General features: G+C 40.5%; 1 protein-coding gene across 1 annotated transcript in view; it reads right to left on the bottom strand.

The window, feature by feature from the left end:
- Smg6 (Smg6 nonsense mediated mRNA decay factor) overlaps nucleotides 1–18,828 on the bottom strand; it is a 187,987-nt gene that overhangs the window by 82,582 nt on the left and 86,577 nt on the right. The window lies entirely within an intron of this gene.

Genomic DNA, 18,828 nt, shown 5'->3' with positions numbered 1-18,828 from the left:
TGGAAAGGGGTAGGAATAAGTCCTAAACGGGAATTCAGTAGACTGCATGCCGAATTTGATTACATTATGCTGATAACCGGGAATAGGATTTTTATGACATAAAAATCACCAAAATATGCAAAATAAAATACGCTCTTGTGACCTAAAATTTTACAAAATATGTTTTAATTTGAAAAATATGCCCTTATAACTGGACTGTTTCAAACATCAATATCTAAATGCTGAGATATTTTCACATACGTACTATTTTAGTTCACTTTATGGGCCCTGAGTTGCAATACACAATGAATACTTTCTCTACATTTTCTAATAAAAATGAAAAATATTTTCCTACAGTGCAAAAAAAAAAAAACTACAGTAAAAATGGGAGTAAGAACGAATTCACTTCGAAAATGACTGTATATTTCTTCAAAATGCAAAAATATGCTGAATATGACCGAAAATCCATCACAATATGCTCTATCACGTAGAAATGGCCAAATATGCCCTTAAAAAGCACCTTAATTTAATTACTTTCTTCATAATATGAATTTCTACATGTCTAGGAAACACGTCACCCTTAGCCAAAAAAATATGCTAAGTGATGAAAATCCTAGCCCCTACTGATAACCCATTAAACGAAACAGGAAGCAGTGTAACATTCTCAGCTTGGGAACAAAATTCACATATCAATTTCAGGCGCCGATAGAAACCACTCTGAATTCAAGGAATCTCCGACGATCAGGCGCCGATTTTTTCCTCATGCGTAAATTACGCCCTCCAACAGAAACTCCCGTTTTTCCACAGAAACGAACAACAAACTTGGCTGCATTTCTCCTGTACTTCTCGCATCATACAGGCAAAAATGCAGTTCGCGGCAACCACATTTTTGTGCACCGAAGTTATCATTCCCTTCCTTCTCGGCTGTCACTTTTGGTTCTCGTAATCTCGGAGATTTTAAGTTTCCAGGAAGGGAGGTGGATCTAAAGAAGAAGAAAAAGCAGCCGGGAGGACGAACTCGAGCGAAAAAACAACAACAATCAGAGTACATGACTCTTGACATTCCTCGATGCTTATTCCGGAAGATATTTACACGATGTTGACTAGATACTTGCCAGCAGTGGAGAGGAGAGGGGGGAATCGCGCTCGGGGCAAGGAGAGATGAAAAGATTGCTGCTTCTTCTTTTTATCCTCGTCCACTTTTTGGTCCTTTTTTGCTGGTCGCTCCGTAACCTTGAGAAGGACGGAGGGAAGGTGAACAGCCTGTGGTCGAGGAGCGATCGTGGCTCCCACACCCCGTAGCCGCTCGCAGGTGGGGATAATACTCTCTCCTGGTAATCTGGCGAAACGGCTGAAAGCAAAAGGCTCTTAGCAACCACACCAACTCGCCGTCACGACTTTTGGTCTGAGCAACGAGAGGGTGAAAGAAAGGAAAGAAGAGAAGAATCTTTTTGGCATCGCTCCTTGAACTTCCACAGCATGGTTGCTCGAATACTAAGATGAAAATCAAGTGTAACCCAAGGTTTTCCTGTTATTTATCCTCCTCCCCTGAAACACCTGGAATCTAGCGTTGTTTCTAGCACGAGTATCTATAGCAGCATTTGGAAAGTTGCCTTTTAAAAGTAACTGGGTTACAATTTCTTTCTTTAAAAGTTACTCTGTTAATTTTGCAGTTACATTCTTGTAGACTGCTTTACGTACAAACTGGAAAAGTGCCATTAACACTAACTTCTATACAATTACAAAAACTCATGTTTAAAATTGATTGAGTTGTGTTTTAAGTCCACTTTATGCACAGGATGGCTAATCGGGGCTGGACCTACGGTTTAAAGTGGGATCCGATTCACTATGTGCCTCCACCAGGTATCGAACCCGGGACCCCTTGATTACAAGGAGACGACGCTAGCACTGTGCCATCGGAGAGGCGACTGTTAAATTTTTGAAGTGACGTCGTCGTCGTCCCCACCCAACCACTATCAAGGACATCTGGTCCCTTTTCCTTGCACGACGCCGAACTCTTTGCATTAATAATAAGAAACTAACCCATGTAAATCTGTGTTACCGCTCCTCATAACTCAGGAGATGAACGTTACACGATAGGCGAAACGAAGGCGGTTCTCGTGGACGTTCCTGGACCGGTTCCAAGTCGACCCAGCTTTATTTGTAAGCGACGATCGCTCAATGCTGGTCGGGAATCCCAGATGAAAGAATGAGGCATGTGTATGTAACCCGTAACAAAGACATTTAATCCCAAGAACACTCGTGTCCCTGCTTAGCTCGAACTCGTAACTTACATGTAAAGCGTAACCGTACGGCAACCTCCTGAGTTACACGCTATCAAGCGGGTGATTCATTGATACAAGCGGTAAAATACGTTACTTTCCAAAAATATAGCCGTTCTCATACCAATCGTTTGAGGTATGTATTTTAGGACATGAAATCATGTAAAATGAACACACTTAGTTGCACCTTTTCGTGAGATTAGCACATTTATCCGCTTTGTACCCCCTCTTTGATGCTTCAGTACCTTTTCCTCCCTTTCCTTTCATGTTTTTTTGTTAAAGAATTGGACAGAAAAATAAATGATTTTCACTCTTCTTGAGCAGCTATATAAAATCCCATAGTCTCATTTTGTAGAGCAGAACTGGAGCTATAAAATGGTACAATATAATAATTGCAGCCTCAATAGTTCCCAAGATAATGTAGTTTCTCCTGAGCTCAAAGCGTGTGTTTTTCGAAAACATAAAAACGTTTAGCGTAATTCAGTTTAAGTTGATTGAAACCCAGTAAATACCACGTTTACTTCCCAAATACTGGCTACTTTATATAATTACTAGATGATTACCCGGCGTTGCCCAGGTATTTATTTATCCCAATCTTCTATTAGACACGAAAATAATGAATTCTAACTATAGCGTAAAATATTTACTAAATTTATTTACAGGTATTTAAAAGTATAACTACAGTATACAAATTATAAAGTAAAATATTTTACAAATTCACTATAATATTAATTTAACTCAAAACTTGATTGTAAACAACATTTTTAGTTTCACCTCCAGGAGCAAGGATAAATAAATTGAACAGCATTGGTAGTGTCACTATTCATCTAAGCGACCCCGAAAGCTATGGATTCCACACTAATATCGGTCGTTTTCGATTACTTTTACATGCCACCCCCACCCCTAGGGGTGCCAGAGGTGTCTTACCCCTCCCCCCCCCCCCAGTATTTCTTTCCAGATAGCAAGTGATGTGTGTACCAAGTTTGGTTGAAATTTCTCCAGGCGTTCGAAAGTTATGCCGGAAGAAACATACATACATATATACACACGTACATCCATTTATAAACATATAGAAGATTAGTAAAGTGTTGAATAAAGAATGTTAATGTACTGGTTTAGACCTGAATAAAGGCACCTTAATATCCTTTTCCTAGTTATCATCTCTAAAAAGGTTCTAAAGAATACGAATCGCTACTTCTAAGCAGAATAAATGCCTAAAAGGGCACTGAACAATCACTTAATGGCATTAAAGGAGAAGAAATTGAATCTGTTAAAGTACTATTATACAGGGTTGGGTGCCTCATATCAGTTGTTCTGAAACAAAACTCCCCCCTAAACTAATGTCATTCAAAAACAAAAACAGGCGCAGATACCGCGGAAGGGGTGACGTGGCCAGATGGGGAGAGCAGTGGAATGGCCGAATGTAGAAGAAATAATAGTTTGAGAATGTCTGACAAGACGAGGCTGGCCCGGGTTTTCGTGCCCAACCCTGGAGAACAACCGCTCAATAAACAAAACATGAAACAGCTGAAAACTGGTAACAGAAAGATAAACGGAAACGGAATTTTCAGTGTAATGTTATTCCTTGCGTATTGTCGCGTGGCATGAAGATACGCGGAGCAAGGTGGGAGATCTCGGTGCGTGGTCAAATTTAGTGTGATTAGCATCGTCCTCCGGCTGCCTTTTACTCTTAGGTTACCTATTGCATACGATATTGGGAAATTCCCTTCCTGAGATCATTTCTCCGGCCAGGTCTCCCGTATGGCAATCATACACCCTACCGATTGCAGCAGTGACTTACCATTACAAATATTACTAATAGTCTATTCTGGAAATGGTTTCGTGTGTATATTTCTTCCTTCTTGTAGTTCATTTTACGTTGATTCTCTATTCCCTAATCACGACAACGAGCATGTATGACGAATTGACGAAGAGACACGAACAAGACTCAGCCAAAACCAGGAAGGTGAGTAGGTGAACCGATAACTCAACGAAGCAGCTGCTTTTAATCAGGGTTGTTAAAGTTCCAGAAATTTTAAACAAATTCAATTCCGGTACAGGAGAGAAAATCAGCAAACGTAAATGGGTTCTGGACCATGAGGAACATTTTTATCCGTAAAGTATTTCAATTCGGTCCTGGAGCATTTTCTCCGGATGAATTTAAATACGATCCAGGAAACGGTTTTTTTTTCGGTTCAATTTAAATACGGTCCAGGAAACCTTTTTTCGGTTCAATTTAAATACGGTCCAGGAAACCTTTTTTTCGGTTCAATTTAAATACGGTCCAGGAAACCTTTTTTCGGTTCAATTCTTTGAATGAAACAATACGCAACTTGGACCGAATTTAAATTGTGCGAGAAAAAATGTTCCGGTCCTGTTGTGGAACCCAATAGAACCCATTAGAATTTATCGGTTCCTGTACCTTTAACAACCCTCCTTTTAATACAAGTACGAATATATTGTGTCAGGAAAAAAGGGTATGTATGTTGCTACAAATCTCGTGAAATTTTATCTAAGATAAGAACCAGCCTCTTTGTAAGTTGACGAAAGCTCTATCTTCTTTCTCACAAGCATTGTCCTGGCTCTGCGTCTTATAATTAACGACTCTGTCCATCTTGGAAGGCCTTGAATGACCTTTCCTGAATGCAGCTATATTTCGCATGTACCGCGGGTGACGTCAGTGCAGGATTGACTTCGGTGACTGCGCACGTTCAGCCACATTGTTTGCGAGAAAAAAGAATAGCATAACTGGTAAACTTACTTGGCCAGTTTCGCTTGAGGAGCAGCTGGACATGGCAGCTGCTATCGAATTCTGCTTCTCTTTCGACAAATTGCTACGATATTCCAAAATCTTTCAGGCGAATGCTCTAGAAGGAATGGGCCTGGTCAAAGCAAACTATTGTAGGTGGCAGCACCCCTGTTGCGTCCCCACGCTTTTGATCGGCAATTGTTCTCCCATTTAAATACATGGGAAATTTGATGCCGAACGTGCTGCTATTACATTTAATTGCAAGTTTAATATCTTAACCTCAGAAATGATGTCTGAAAATGATAGTTGAATAATCAGTGCTGTAAGAGTAAGACTTTTGAAAAGACGATCGTCAACAACAGAAAATATATCGGAACTCAAAAAAGCCTTACAATTTGCACAGCACTTTTTTACGTCACTTGCAATTTTCACAATTTAAGTGATCTATTGTTGAGAATCCGGTCAAGAATAATGCAAAATAATTCCGCGCGACTGTACTTTTATTTTTATAGTTGTTTTTAATAACATTTTTTCACGTGATATAATACTTTTCCACGTAGCAAGTAAATATGGTCCTTTGTTTTATATACACACATTTATCGTCAAGAATAGTTATTATACATAATTTTTTTTCTTCTGTTGTATGTCTCGCAATCTCTAGGGCTATCTTATTTATAGGTATTATAATTTTAAAATTGTTGTTAGCAAGAAAAAGAAGGACGAAAATACGAGGGGAGAATATCTGCTTAATACAATGAAAACATATATTAAATTATCGGATAGAGCATAATGTCAGTCATAGGGGATAATAATGTATATCATGCGTTTACGCACATAATACCTGTTTTCTTTATAATGTTGGAGTTTCTTCGAATCCTACCCGCCGTTGAATTACACATGCTCGCAACTAGGAAAAAAGCAAAGCATAGTGTAAAAATCTAAATTTTTGTATTATGGACCCATGGCAGCTAGAGACGACCCAAATGACGTCAGGTTTAGTGTACTTTGTGCATAAACGTACTATATTTAGCTCGTTTTCGCAACCATTCCGATGCGCTTTAATATATTAATTCTTAGGTTCAGGAGAATGTAATTTTCGGAAACTTATGACTGGCTACATATTCTTAAAGCTTTGCTAAACCCATTTTTATTATCGATTTACACGAGAAATCCTTACCTTCATTGGAAATAACGTTTGAATAGCCATCCCATCGAGCTCCAGTGTAAAGCTTAGGGTAACCAAATGACGAACGAAATTATTTAGGGACACAACGGGGGTGGCGCCGCCAACGGAAAAGTTTGCCAATGAACAGTCCCATTCTAACCATATGTGCCGGCCCCCGTGGCGGAGTGGTTAGCACATCGCGCTGCGATGCCAGGGGTCACGGGTTCGAATCCCGGCCGTGGCATGGATGTTTGTGTCCGTTCATGATATCATCACTCATCCGCATCTTCGCAAATTAGCCAATAAATCAAATCAATCTAACCATCTGTAATTTTTCGGATTTTGGAATACGCCTTACGAATGTACATAAACAAACGGTTCCTCTTGATGCAATGCTCTGACTGCCGCCATCTGAACCAAGATCTGCTTTGTAAATTGGAATCAAAACAATGAAATGGGCCCGGGTCAGATGCTCATTGGAAGCATATTGCGCAGTGGTTCGGATCAGAAGGTCCAGTACAGACTATTCTATCTGAGCATAAGGTGGTCTCAGCACAAACTACCACTTGTTAGTAAAGTTTCCATAAAAATACAAATGTGTAAAATATTAAATCTCTAATAATTAGATTGTCAAACAGGACTGTCAACATGATGTGTTTTGGTGTGGCTAGTCACCCTGCTATGTGTATGTATACTTTCTGTTTGTGTATTTCATCATATACTTTATATATATATATATATATATATATATTATATACACAGGGTGACAAGAAATAACCCGTACAAAGTTTGGCGTATCCTGCCAAGAATGTAGTGTACCGTAGCCAAATAATTGTTGTGTTATTGGATTCTCCATTGTCTTTTGTAACTGTACTTGTTGTTTCGGCTTCATAGCGATTACAGTCTTTGTGTTTCAGAATGTCAACCAAACGCAGTGCAATTTTTTAACTGTGGCGTCAGGGAAAGCGTCAATGTGAAATTGTTCGTTTGCTGGGTGTTCCAAAAATGACAGTCTCAGATGCAGTTCGGCGATTCAAGGAGCTCGGCCATGAAGGCGACCGTCCCAGAAGAGGAAGAAAGCCTACCGTCAACACGTCCCAGAACCGCAAGATCATCAAAAAGCGAGTTCAGCGAAATCCGAGGGTCTCCATGAGAAAAGTCGCCCGTGAGATCGGGATCAACCGCGAATCGGTGCGGCAAATGGCGAAAAAGAACCTCAACCTCAAGGCGTACAAGCTCCAAAAATTCAGCTTCACGGACGAAAGCAAGCGCCTGCGACTCAAAAGATGCAGCCCTCTGAAGTGCCGGGCCGCAGGTCAGCAATGGGAGCGGATTCTTTTCACAGACGAGAAGCTGTTCACCGTGGAGCAGGCGCACAACCACCAAAACAACAGGACCGGGTCTGCAGAGGCTCCCGGTACCTCAGCCATCGTCCAACACCGTCAAAATCCGCAGTCGGTCATGGTGTGGGGCGGAATTTGCGCAAGCGGCAAGACGACCCTCGTTTTCGTGGATCAAGGGGTCAAAAGCAACCAAGAAGTGTACCGCCGCAACATTCTCGAGAACGTTGTCCTTCCGTGGGCCCAGCAGCACTTCGGCGATACACAATGGACATTCCAGCAAGTATCCGCTCCGGCCCACAGAGCGAAAATGACGCAAGCGTGGTGCAGAACTCATTTTCCGGACTTCATCGCATCGACGGAATGGCCGCCCTACTCGCCGGACCTCAACCCAATGGACTACAGTCTGTGGTCGATTTTGGAGGCCAGGGTATGTGCTAAATGCCACCACAGTTTGGAGTCGCTGAAGCAATTGCTGCGTCATGAGTGGAACCGATTGTCGCCCGAGGACCTGCGGCCCATTGCCCAACATTTCAAAGGCCGTTTGGACCTCTGTATCGCCGCCCAGGGAGGCCACTTCGAAACCAGTTGAACATCTTGTTCCTAAGGTCCCATGTCATTGTTCTTCAGTGTTGTTTTGCTCAATTGTGTCGGTTTAATAACTTTATGATCACAAACATTAGTACGGGTTATTTCTTGTCACCCGATATATATATATATATATATATATATATATATATATATATATATATATAGTTTCGGTTTGTGTATTTCATCAATTTAGTTTAGTTCTTAGTCTGAGGAAGACCCGATACAGGGTTGAAACGTTACATGTAAAGTGTTTTAAATCTTAATAAACTGCCTTGGTCAGCAACTTAGTGTTTTTGTCAAAGGGAAGTATAGTTTGCTAACGCAGGATGGCCACTCTAGGACCATGATAAAATCCTAGTATAATTTCCGGTTTTCAAGGCGACCTTTCCAAAAATTCAAGGGTACAGTGGGATCCATGAGTATTGCCGTGCAAATTGTACATCACCATGTTCGTGCACTTAATTTGACCCAATAAAAGCTTCAAGAATTAAAAGAAAACTCAAAACAAGCTGTTGACAACTTATGCACCAGAATACACAAAAGTCCATCGCTTAAAAACACAGGAAGCTAGAGAAAAATAATGAAAATAGTGATGGACAATTTGCACGGTAAATGTTTTCTCTATTTCAACCTTACACGTTACCGCTTCTGCGCACATAAATATAGTAACAATATAAAGGGTCTGTGTGATTCCAACATATCCAAAACTTCTAATTCAATTCAAATAAACGATATTTAAAATGTTTAATTTAAGTCTGAGAGTTTACATTTGCCATTTCACATACTCAGGCTCGAAATACAAACACAAGTCACAAATTTTAAGGGATTCACTAAGCTACGGAAAATTGTTAATTGTACAAAAATTTCAAACTCAAATTTACCGAACCAACTTCAAGATATACTATTTTACAATAATTTTGTGTCTGTTATATTGTTCTATAAAGAACACTAAGAAGTAAACGGATTGGGAGAATTCTGTTTTATTTTCCACATAGCTTTCTTTTCCTTCCTGGATAAAAAAAATAAACTGAAAAACTTTATAAATATGTACAAATTCAATGGGATTTACATTAATAAAAGTTTGCTATTTTTCACGTCCACGGAGAACAGTGGCGTACGCAAGGGGGGTGTTACGGGGTTTAAACCCCCCCCTTGAGCTTGTGGAAAAAAATGGCCAATTTTTCACAGTCAAACATCTGGGACAATAATATTACTATTACTACTTCTACTACTACTACTACTACTACTACTAATAATAATAATAATAATAATAATAATAATAATAATTTGAATTATTATTTCCATGCAGCATGGAGAAAAGCAGAGCATTCCAAACACATGCGTCTTTCAGATTGATGCCTTGAAAATAAACACGAGTTTATGAGGTTAGGTTAGGATAACTATGATTTAAAAGAGAAAAAAGTTGTTTTGTATCTCAGTTGCAACAATGTTCAACACACTGGCGTACGCAGGATGTGAATTATCGGGGACATTTATGCGGGGAAAAACCGGGAAAATTCCAACCAATTTCGGGAATCGAATCCGGATCTCCCGCGTGATTGTCACTTGTCAGACGCTTTACCGACCAGATCACCGCAGCTCCTTGCATGAGTTCCATACTTTGATTATTTCAATTTATTTTGATATATTTTCTTGTATTTATGGATCTTCTTCACCCTTGAAATGTCTCACCTCGTTGACCAGACAATTATTTCGTAACAAAGAAACAAAAAAATGCTCCCGGGATTTGATAAAAATCGAATGACTAGAAAGTAATTTCGTGCTATTGTTTTCATAAATACTATATTTATGTAGATCTCTACTACTTAATAGTAGTATTAGTGGTATTAGTAGTATTATTAGTATTAATCCAGCTAATTAATTAATTATAAGTATTATTAATTAATTGTGATTATTATTATTTAATTAAAGTATAATAAAACAATGGTAATGTGAATTTGGAAAAAAGTTTTAGAAATAACACCCCCCTTGATGAAATCCTGCGTACGCTACTGACGGAGAAACATTCACGCAGAATTCCCGGAGCCAATAATTCACGAATAATTCCCGGAATTCCAAGGAATTCCGGATGAGTAGCCACCCTGTAACAACAAATTTAAAATTTCTTGCATGTGCTATTTTTATGTTGTTGTTCAAAAAATCGATTTTTTCTCCACTAATACAAAAACGTTGATTTTTTTCAGAAAAAAAGTAAGTAATTTTCCAGATTGGTAAACACTGTGAGAGTATTACTACAATCTAGAATACAGAGTTTTTCTTTTTTCAACATTCCAACGTATTTCGATAGAATCGAAATAAACGTGCATTTTTTTTTCAAATGGCGAATTTCTTGTCCCGAACTACGGGATTACAAAAAATTCCCTTCCCAATCCCGTCCCGTTCAAATATTTTCGTCCTGCACACCTCTACACCCTGTCCTAGGCATTTCTGGAGCAGGCGAACGTAAACAGGTGGCTGCGCAAGTAGTGACGCGAGATGGGACGGGATTGCGTGGAGGGGGAAAGCGATTGCAATTACCAGCCTGGCCACGCGATTTCCTCCCCTTTTCTGACGCTCTGCGCGGCCTTTCTCCAGAGATACCTGAGACAGGCTATAGCTACAGCCGTCAAGATGATTCTAATGTCCATGGTGAAAACATTTTGTCCTTATTTTGTTCGACATGGCAGTAACTGTTATATCTTACAGTCTGCAAGTTACAGAAAACGGCTATAATAAAATATCGCATTGTCTTCTCACAGATATCTCGGGGGAGGGCAAGTGTCTCCTCCTTTACGGGGGCCGATGGCGTTAATAATGAATAAAGTATGTAAAAATCAAGTAACTCTGGGTTAAAAAAAAGTACGAACATTTGAAGGGTATGGCTCAAGTCCGATAGATCTTCTAATGCACCCAGTGACTCACCAGAGGATAGGGAGACGGGTTAACAGAACTCATAAAACCTAACTCATAAAACCTATTAAGAAATTCAAGGACGTGCTTATGGTTGCACTCGCCCCATGTCTGTCTGTAAAGTAACTAGAATCCTCCTCTGCCTCGTGGAAACACCATATTATTTCCCATAGATCAACCGAAGGCACTTTTCCTCGTCTTGGGAGGGGGGGATTGTACCGTCAGTTTCCATGCACACGGGGGGCACCGCCACGCATGTAAATTGCCCTGGATGCAAAACAAAAATAGAGTGAGTCAGCCCGGGTTGATTGCCAAGGTCATGAAGACGAGTTGAGCAGGAAACGGCTTCTTCGACCTTGAACCGAGAGCCTGGCGGAAGAGCGGGTAGCGGGATATTGATGGAGCAACTTTTGCTCATCCTCGCCAAAGCCAAACACCTGCCACACTTCGCCCTCCCGTACGTTTATTGCAGCTGGGGAAAATGCGAGCGTGTAACAGGAATACTCGCAGAGGAAGTCGCTCGTGATGAAAGATGATGCATTCTCCCACGGAACACCATACACTGGTTACAACCAACGTTCTTGTAAATAAACACTGCCCTCAGAGTGAACGCTGAACGAACTCAAAAGAACGAACAATTGGAATGGTAGGGACCTTGATGTTTCGCGAACGCGATAACACAGAGAATTGTTAATTGTTGCAAAATTGTTTTTATGTATGTGCATTCGAAATCGCGAAATAACGCGAATTTGGTTTAAAACGCGAATTGTGGCCTTTTCCACGGATTTAGACACCTTTTGTGCTTAAAGAAAATGCCGCGAAAATCCAACATACTTGTGTTTTAGGCTTACACATTAATTTAAATAATTTACTTTAAACATTAAAGTAACTTCCTCAAAAATAGTTTCTAACATTTCAAACTGTCACGTACACGCATAGGCCATGTGATGTACAAATTAGATCGTGGAGTTTCTGTGTGGGCGCGAATATTAAAAAGGTCTGTAAATTAGGAGAATAAACAACAGTTTCCGCAATACCTTCTCTATTGCGTAGTGGTAACACTGTCACCTTGTTTGTAATCATAGGATCCTGAGTTCGATCCCAGGCGGGTTCCACCTGAAAATATACGTCCAGTCCCGATTGGCCTATCTGAATAAAAAGTGGGCTTGAAACAAACTTTGGGAAGGGGGAGAAGAAGGGGGCGGGAGAATTATACTGTATTCTCTCCCCGGACATAGAACTAACTAAGGCTCTTGATAATTACCATTTAGTCGAGTGTTGCTCTGGCAGCATTACAAATAACAATGAGAGCATTTTTGCCTACTGAACTTGGATGCTCTTTCCGTGGTAATGCCTTCAGACTAGACAGGGTGGTTAGTCTTCAGCTTTTTCACTCGCGAATAGTTTTGTGGTTATTTTCATTTATAGTGGCGGTGCAGTACAGTTTTTGGGTAGAGGCCCTACTATTCGCGGAGCTGCTGTATGCCAACTCTTGCATAAAGCAATTCTTGTTTTCTCCTCCCCCCCACCCCCCCACCACGAAGCTCGGGATATATCGGTGTCGTCGCATTTTGGAAGTAGCGAAGGAGTGTCGTGCAATCCGACGATACACGATTCATGCCCAATTTACAGACTGCCTGAACTCCTTCCCGATTCCCCGATCATGACCCCCCGGCGGAGTGAGACACGTGCAGTTTTATCGAAACTCTTCCAGATTCACAGATTTCTCCCCCCCCCCAGTTCACAATACGCACCTAGCTCCTCTGAAAAAGTACCTTACCACTCCCCCACAAGCACCTTCACGGATTCATTCAATATAAACACACACGAATTGACGTGGTTGTGCGAAGTGAACATTTATTGATCCAAGTGAAAGTTGTTTGGTTTATGCGATATGGACCCTGGAAGAAATAATGATGGAGGTAAGTTTTATTGATATGTAAACTGCGTTACTTCTATGTCCTGTATATGCAATATGTCGTTAACAGATTTTCAATAATGGCTATTTTTCTTGCAGATGATAGATTTGCATAATTCTCTCTAATAGGTAGAAAGACAAGTGTCCTAACCTAAAGTGGGGAGGGGAGGGGTGAAATCTATGAATTGGGGAAGAGGTTCTGCACGTGAAGAGAAGACTTCACGTGTCACACTCCACCGGGGGTCATGATCGGAGAATCGGGAAAGAATTCAGGCAGTCTGTGAATTGGGAAGTCACCCAATACACACACAGCTGAAGCAGTCAGGAAACTCAAGTTCTATGACTGCGACTTGGAAGGTTTCTAGACTGGATCCATTACATCTATCTTACGTACTGTCACTCTGCAAAGTGGACGGAACTAGGGATGGCCAGATCCGGATCCTCGCGGATCCGAAATCCGGATCCGGTTGGTTCCGGATCCTAAAATTTTTCGGATCCGGATCCGTTTTGCCATCCCACATGCGCTTCTTGGGAAAGTAAGAATGTGCTTATAACATATTGTTACCCGCTAATATACATACATATATATATATATAAAATACACACACACACACACATATATATATATATATATATATATAGTGTGTGTGTGTGTGTGTGTGTGTGCGTGCGCCATTTGTAATTAATTAATACACTTACAAGGGAGGTCTAAGTCTCCCCCTCCGATTTGCATGAAACTTGGCATATGTATAGAGGTCCCCCTCAAATGTCAAGATGAGGAGAAATTGAAGTGGGGATCTGACCCCGAAACCACCCTAAATATGGCATAGGAAGAAACAGGGGGCATAGGGCCTCTCTATACACCTGTCAAATTTCATGAAAATCGGAGGGGGACACAGGGGTCAGATCCCCACTTCAATTTGTCCTCATCTTGACAATTGAGTGGGTTTTGCCCTGTAAAACCGTTTTTTTTAGCTGAAACAAAAAAAACACGTATTTCTTCCTTTGGGCCCCACTATACACCTGCCAAGTTTCATGGAAATCGGAGGGGGACACATAGGTCAAATGCCCACTTAAATTTGTCCTCATACTGTCATTTGAGGGGGGGTTGCCCCCTAAAACAGTTTTTTAGCCGAAACAAAACAAACACGTATTTCTTCATTTGGGCCCGTTTATACACACACCTGCCACGTTTCATGGAAATCGGAGGGGCACAGTAGTCAGATCCTCACTTCAATTTGTGCTCATCTTGACATTTGAGGGGGTTTTGCCCCCTAAAACCGTTTTTAGCTGAAACGAAAAGACACGTATTTCTTCCGTTGGGCCCTACTATACACCAGCCAAGTTTCATGGAAATCGGAGGGACACAGGGGCCAGATCCTCACTTCCATTTGTTTTCATCTTGACATTTGAGGGGGTCTTGCCCCCTAAAAACACGTATTTCTTCATTTGGGCTCCACTATACGCCTGCCAAGTTTCATGCAAATTGGAGGGGGACACTTAGATAACCTCGCTTGTTAGTCTTACACTTTGTAATTATATAACACTGCATATATTATAAAGTTCTATTTTAATTTGTAAAACTGTAACTGTAGAACAATTGTATAATTTTTGTATAACATTTCTATCTTGTTATATGTGTTAAAGGTTTCATCCTGGAATGGAATGTCTCACATTTATGTGTGTTTTCATTTCCAATACATTCGAATGAATACATATTCGTTTCAATGGCGTTTACAAAATCACCTCTGACATTTTATGTTAAACAAGTAAGATTTTTTTTGTGCACGAGTGTGTTAGCCGATGCGTAGCAAAGTATTTTAGGAACAACACTTGAAAAAAATTCTTGTAGGACTAACTAATGAAAAATTTCTTTGTAATCGAAGATCATAATACCTCTTATGGTGTGGTAATAATATAATGTGATTGAGATATGAAACTCTCGGATCCGGATCCGGATTTTCGGATCCAGATCCATAACTTTTGGATCCGGATTTTTCGGATCCGGATCCGTTTGGCCATCCCTAGACGGAACCACGCTCTGTCTTGTCGAGTGCGCCTTGGTTGTAGTAGCCTTATGCTGCTACCACGATTCGAAATGGTCGGTTCCCTCCCTCTTTTTGTTGTCAGAGATCATCGCACAGGCCGTCTATTTCGTTGAAGACGGGTCTCGATCTTACGCAGCAATCCTTTCCTCTAGAAATTCAGAAGACTAGGATATCTCCATATTGTTTCGATTCTAGGAGAGACTTTTTCTCCAGTTTTGCAACCGTGCTTTAGTCGTACCTCGTAGCACTGTTAGCCGGAGCGAGTTTCTCCCTCTAGCAGCCATCCAGTTCTCTAGACATGACGAGGAAAGGATAGGTCATTGGCTACTGAAGATAAAAGATAAGAAGACAAAAAAGAACATTCGACAGATCCTTCAATTAATGTACTAAGCTTCCTTCAAAGCATCCCACAACTGAGATGCTGACGGAAGGAAAGAAAAATTACCTGGATGATTTCACACAAAATTCTTCAGAATGCAATGTCAGCCGTTGGAGTACAGCCAATCATGTGCCTGCATGATCTATGGATCAAAGAGTACAGGAACAGACAGATGGGGAAAGAGAAAGAACAGAAACTTGAAGATTCATTGGCAAACGTAAGCACAGTTGCCTTCATCTTGTCTTACAGCAAGAGACTGCGGATAAAATGGAAGGACGGACGGATGTTGAAAGCACTCTAGTTGAAGATTCTGTAGAAAAGTAGAGTCGGGTGTGACAGTCCTGTTTGTCGTGTCGTAGTGAGTGGACGTGTAGATGTACAATATTCAATTTATTCAGAAATGGACCCAAGAAGGGATTAAACAATCCACAAAGGTCTTCAGCAACGACAATAATATATCTGCCACAATGAAAACGTGTTTGCTTTGAACCTTGCTTCCTGGCAACGTTAGCGAAGTTTATACAGCATTGCGTATAATTTCTAAGATTTTTCTCAACGTTAACATGAGGTTTAAATTAAATTTAAACGAACTTATTCTTCGGTGTGATATGATGGCATGTCCACTTGCTAGGCCTAACCATACGACGGAATAACTGTCTATATATTTGAAAATACAGAATAACTTCTTGAACCGTGCGAACGATCCCGGGTTGGAGCCCTAAAATTTCGGTGTGCATTCAGCATCGTGAGAAGTGGGAAGCGACTTGAAAAGGCAATAGTACTCGATGCGCTGACCTCGCTTTACCCAATCCAAACGCCGCTTGCTAGGGTTTGGCTCTGCAGCGCGAGCTTTAGTTTACTCATGTACAGTCACGGACACTTATGGGTTGTAACAATAACACTGATTCTTAATGTAATCGTTACAACGTAGAAGTGTCGGTGACTGTACTACTTATGTGCTATTTCTGTCTAGCGTAATTTCAACCAGCAATTGTCAAGCTCTTCCTCGCTGGGAAGGATAGATTTCTCTCCATCGACACTAAGAAATTAGTCCGTAAGGATTCACGTTGCATCTCTGTATTGCCGGCGCTAAGGGAAAACAAACAAAACCGAGTCCACGTGTAAAGTCCACCTGTGTCTGCATTCCTCGCGTGGCAGGTGGAGGCGGGAGGGGATAGCAACGTCCTTGGGGAGACCGTGCAGACACGACTGCCGAAACACATGGATTCTTATTACATTCGATCAGAGGCTGAAACGAGACGGCAACCAACAGTTGTTCGGAACGAGATAATGCAGCGGGATGGTTCCCACTCGCTTTGAAATACATTTCCACGCCACTCCGGAATGTGTAACTAGGGCTGAGCCGATACTGATGCCGATTTATCGGAAAGTATCGGTTGGAATTCATCTTCCGATACCGGCTGATATTTTCCGGCATATTGATCTTTCCCGGGGTCCGCAAAAAATGCCGCCCGACACTTTCGCGGAGTCTAAATACCTTGAAAATTATGCAAAATTCGAACTTTCTATTTATTTTGCACCAATTTGTACGAAATATATATACTCGTATATATTATTTTGCGATTTCGTGCTATCTATTTTAATATTCTGATGTAAATCTTGCATATTCTAAAGCAAATTTCTTGGTAAACTGATGCATATAATTGGAGAAAAATATTTACACACCAATATTGATCAATATTTTGAACAAATCCGACCAGGCCCGTACCCAAGATCTTTTTAAGGGGGGGAGTTAAATCCGAAAATGTGGAAAAGAGATCCGCAATGCTGTTGGGAGTATTAGATGTGATCATCAATGTTATGGTAGTATTGCAGCTAGACGTACAATTGTAGAGTTGCAATATTTTGGTCCCAAGAAAAGAAAAATATCAACTCACCGATAGACATCCTACCCCCCCCCCCCTTTCAAACACGACAATCAATCCATCAAACAACACAGTCCGTTACAGACAAAAGACTGTCAGTCGACATACAGCCTGGTGCTTATTGTAAGTATTCGAATAGTTACTCTTTTGCAAAACTTAACAATGTCTTCAAATTTTCTTCTGGCAGCACGACTGAACAGCCATGATTATTCCATGATTAGAAAATAATACATTTATAAATTAAATGGTATGTATTAGCAATGATTCTTACAATGAAGAACATGTCTGAATGTGAATTAACATATATATATATACATATAAAATATTGCAGACTGTAGACCTCGGGAGCCTGCCTCTCTTCACAAACAAGGCATTTATTTATACAAGGCCAACATCGATTTTTTTTCCAAATCTGAAAATTGATTGAATCGAGAAATCTGTGTGCGTCAGCACTTAGGCTATTTTCCACCTGTTACATTATATGGGGCACAGCCCCTTACCATACCTAAAATAAACGTTATTTCTCTTGTAGTCTACGGTTTTTACAAGCATAAAAACAACAAAAACCTGTGTTTTTATGCTTGTAACAACACTAGACCACAAGATAAGTAATTCTACAATGTAAGCAATACGTACATGCAAGAAAAATTAAAATAATCGTGTCTCAGGACTAAAATATTCTTACCTGGGTTAAAAGCCGAGGCTGTAAAGGGGCACTCGGCACATATAAGGACAACACACACACAGCCCTACAGAAAATTACACTGGCCGTAGTTCTAGACGCCAGAGCATCGTTAGTCAGTAAAATGCAGTACAGGGTGTACTATGTGGAAGTGAGGTTGACATTTGGAAGGATCAACCCTTTACACCCCTCAAGATGTGAAAAAATCTGAATCTCAAAAATCGTTAATGTTATTTTCATGCTTTTTTATAGGTTCACATTAAAATATTTCACAGTTCGAAGGTGGGGCTATGGCCCGTCTCTTGAATAAGGGCGAATAAGGGCCTGTTTCCAACTTTATTCTATTCTGACGTCTCTATCCCAATTTTGTTTCAAACATAAGCGAATTTTACACGTGCTGGACAATTTTGCAATCTTGAAAGTGGCACGAAGTTCTTCGAACTCAAGAAGGAAGAAGCCAAAATATGAACACAGTGGAGAAAAGCCACACAAAGGAAATTCTGAACCCCTCTCAACCAGAAACCATAAGAGTGCAATCGTGATTACCTTCTGAATGTGTTCTCCTTGTAATTGAACTTCCACACATAAATTACTCCCGACAGAGTTACTGGTTCCAGCACGTCGACGAGAATAAATTAACTGCACTCGCTGACGAAACAAAAAATAAAATCAGGAAAGAATTTTCGGTGCACCAATTGCTTGTGAGCGATAACCAGGGAATACTTTAAAAAAATTACAGGAATGCAAAGAGAAAAAATACGAGGGAGGGAAGAAATGAATCTACACGCACCTTTTGTCCGGTATGTATTATTCAACATCCTATCTCGTGATTTATACAAGACAATGTTTTAAAACCGTGCGCGTATACGAGGGCCGTAAATCAAAAATGAAAATGTATG

Source organism: Lepisma saccharinum, chromosome 7 (assembly GCF_977018435.1).
Source record: "Lepisma saccharinum chromosome 7, izLepSacc3.1, whole genome shotgun sequence".
Lineage (NCBI taxonomy): Eukaryota > Metazoa > Arthropoda > Insecta > Zygentoma > Lepismatidae > Lepisma > Lepisma saccharinum.
The sequence above is the reverse complement of the archived record's forward strand: the minus strand, read 5'-3'. Positions and strand labels throughout refer to the sequence as shown.